The following is a 3627-nucleotide window of genomic DNA, read 5'->3' as shown; positions in this document are numbered from 1 at the left end:
CATGTGTTGATATATCTGATATACTCACATCATTTAAAAAGTATAATGATTGGAGCAGGTGGCGGAGCAGTGTGGCTCTCAACTTGAGTGCCAAATGGCCTGGGCAGTCACAGATGTTTGAACAAGCTGGGGAAGCCAAACTGACGGGCAGACAGCCTAGCCATAAGCCGGGAGCTGAGCAAGACGATGCAAAGCCCAGAGTGAGGGCATCAGGCTCCTCAGTTGGTGAGCTGAATGAAGCACTGGATGCTCTGAGCCCAGAGCCATGCTCATTCCCTGCAAGATGGACGGTTTCACCTGTAGCTTCAATTATAGCATTTCTGCTGCGAGTACTTCTGATGTTCAAGGCTGCCTCTCAGCACTTGAGTCCCAGGTTCAACAACAAGAAGATGAAATCATCGTACTGAAGGCAGCCTTGGCTGATGTATTGAGGCCTCTTGCAATCTCTGAAGATCATGTGGCCTCAGTGAAAAATATCTGTCCCAAATAAAGGCCAACCAAGCCTTTGAGAAGCTATTTCTACGCCTGTATAACCAACGGAAGTGGTATAAATAGAAAACCAAGTCACACCAGCTCTGTCTCAATTGCAAGAAAAGAAACTCTTTCATCTGCTGCTAAAAGCATAAAACATCCACAAACAGCTGAGAAGTCACATAATTCATGGGAAAATTCAGAAGATAGTCCTAAAAATTATTAAAAACTGTTTCAACATCAAAATTAATATCAAAAGTTACAAAAATACAAACATAAAGATGTCATCATCAATCAAGCAAAAATGTCAAGCCATTGAAAAAAGCAGCCAAGAAGGAGAATATATTAAAATGTTTATGCGAGGTCAGTTGATTATTATGTTCATCCCTTTGGATATTGACAACTACTGTGATATCAGAACTGAATTGCCTCCTGAGAAACTCAAACTGGAATGGGCATATGGTTATCGAGGGAGGGACTGTCAAGCTAATGTTTACCTTCTTTCTATGGGGGAAATAGTTTATTTCATTGTATCAGTAATAGTGCTGTTTAATTATGAGGAGACTACCTGGGTCATATAGATTATGTGAAATGCCTTGCTATACATCCTGACAAAATTAGGATCACAACTGGACAGATAGTTGGAGTAGATAAAAATGGAAGGCCTTTGCAGCATCATGCCCGAGTGTGGGAGTCAGTTAGTCTCTCCATGCTGCAAATTATTGGACTTGGAACTTTTGAGCATGGAGTAGGATGCCTGGATTTTTCAAAAGCAAATTCCGGTGTTCATTTATGTGCTGTTGACGACTACAGTGAGCATATACTTACTGTTTGGGACTGGCAGAAAAAAATCTAAAGGAGCAGAGATAAAGGCAACAAATGAAGTTGTTTTGGCTGTTGAGTTCCTCCCAACAGATGCAAATACCATAATAACATGTGGCAAATCTCATTTTTTTTCTGGACCTGGAGTGGCAATTCACTAACAAAAAAACAAGGAATTTTGGGAAAATACAAAAAAAAAAAAAAACAAAATTTGTTCAGTGTTTGGCCTTCTTCGGGAATGGCGATGTTCTTACTGGTGACTCAGGTGGAATCATGCTAACCTGGAGCAAAAGTACCATAGAGCCCACACCTGGGAAAGGACCTAAAGTTGTCTATCAGATCGGCAAACAAATCAAAGCTCACGATGGCAGTGTGTTCACACTCAGTCAGATGAGAAATGGGATGTTGTTGACTGGAGGAGGAAAAGACTGGAAAATAATTCTGAATCCTGAAAGAGAAATAAAGGTTCCTGATCAGTATGGCACAAACAGAGCTGTTGCAGAAGGAAAGGCAGATCAATTTTTAGTAGGTACATCACAAAACTTCATTTTACGGGGAACATTTAATCATGGGTTCCAAATAGAAGTACAAGGTCAGACTGGAGAGTTGGCTCAGCAGTTAAGAACACTGACTGTTCTTGCAGAAAACCCAGGATTGAATCCCAGCGCTCACATGGCAGCTAACAACTGCCTGTAACTCCAGTTCCAGGGGATCTGACAGTCTCTTCTATTTTCTGGGGGCATTGCACGACAAAGGTGCACTTACCTACATGCAGGCAATACACACATACACATAAAATAAAAATAATAAATAAAATATTTTGAAAAAAGAACTACAGGTTCATACCGATGAACTTTGGGGTCTTGCTTGAGACCCCTTCAAAGATTTGCTCTTGACATGTGCTCAAGACAGGCAGGTGTGCATGTGGAACTCAGTGGAACACAGGTTGGAATGGACCAGGCTCTTGGATGAACCAGGACACTGTGCAGATTTTCATCCAAGTGGCAACACAGGTTGGAATGGACCAGGCTCTTGGATGAACCAGGACACTGTGCAGATTTTCATCCAAGCGGCACAGTGGTAGCCATAGGAACACACTTGGGCAGGTGATTTGTTCTGAATGCAAAAACAAGAGGTCTAGTTTCTATCCACACTGATGGGAATGAACATCTCTCTGTGATGCGCTACTCAGTAGCTGGTACTCTCCTGGCTGTAGGATCTCATGACAACTTTATTTACCTCTATATGGTTTCAGAAAATGGAAGAAAATACATCAGACATGGAAAGTGCACTGGACATTCCAGCTGTATCACACACTTTGACTGGTCCCCAGATAACAAGCATATAATGTCTAATGCAGGTGACTACAAAATACTATACTGGGACGTCGAAAATGGCTGGAAACTAATCAGGAACAGATCAGATTGTAAGGACATCGATTGGACGACATACACCTGTGTGCTACACTTTCAAGTCTTTGGCATTGGGCCGAAAGGATCTGGTGAAACAGATATCATTGCGCTGGTGCAGTCCCACAATACAAGGGTGATAGTTGTGGCCTATGACTTCTGTAAAGTCCATCTGTTTCAGTACCACTGCTCCAAAGCCAAGGCTCCTAGCCACAAATACAGTGCCCACAGTAGCCATGTTACCAATGTCAGTTTTACTCATAATGACAGTCACCTGATTTCAACTGGTGGGAAAGACATAAGCATCATTCAGTGGAAGTTTATGGAGAAGTTACCTTTGCCTCAGAATGAGGTCATGGCAGAGAGCACACTAACCAAAGCCCCTGCCTCTTCCACTGAAAATGCCAGCCAGTCCAAAGCTCCTCCACTGTTTCCTTCCCAGTCCTTGAAAGAGAGCCAAGAAAGAAAGTAGAATAAACAATTCTCCCACACTTCTGAAGAATAGCCTAGAACAGACTATGGAGCCCACTGAAGACCACAGTAAGGAGCATAGAGAGGGGTCCAGTGAAGACCTGGTGGGATGGTTGACGAAGAGCCTGCCAACGAGTGAGAAGCAGAGGACAGCCAATCTTCCCAAGGACCAGCCCGATGCTCCCCCCACTAAGGCCCAGGCTTCAGGATTCTTTGCTCCTTCTGATAACAGGGTGGGCAGTGATGGGAAATAGAAATCACTGTTGATGAATATCTATTTTCTAGGTCATCTGTTTTCTTCAGTAGTCTTATCTGCCATCTGTGAGATGCAGCAAACCAAAAGGTTATTTGGATTGCATTGAAAATTTAACCAAAGTTAAATTAGCAGGAAAAGAGAGAACCATGAGTGGGTCTCAGAAATCACTGGGTATGGTATAAATACTGGAAACAAGCA

The 3627-nt window shown here is 42.7% G+C and overlaps 1 pseudogene; it reads left to right on the top strand.

Annotated features, from left to right (window-relative positions):
• Positions 1–283: 283 nt before the first annotated feature.
• On the top strand, positions 284–3312 carry LOC103734899 (annotated as a pseudogene).
• The last annotated feature ends 315 nt before the right edge of the window (positions 3313–3627 follow it).

Source organism: Nannospalax galili, unplaced genomic scaffold (genome assembly GCF_000622305.1).
Source record: "Nannospalax galili isolate Female #2095 unplaced genomic scaffold, S.galili_v1.0 scaffold75, whole genome shotgun sequence".
NCBI lineage: Eukaryota > Metazoa > Chordata > Mammalia > Rodentia > Spalacidae > Nannospalax > Nannospalax galili.
This window is presented reverse-complemented; position numbering and strand designations above follow the sequence as displayed.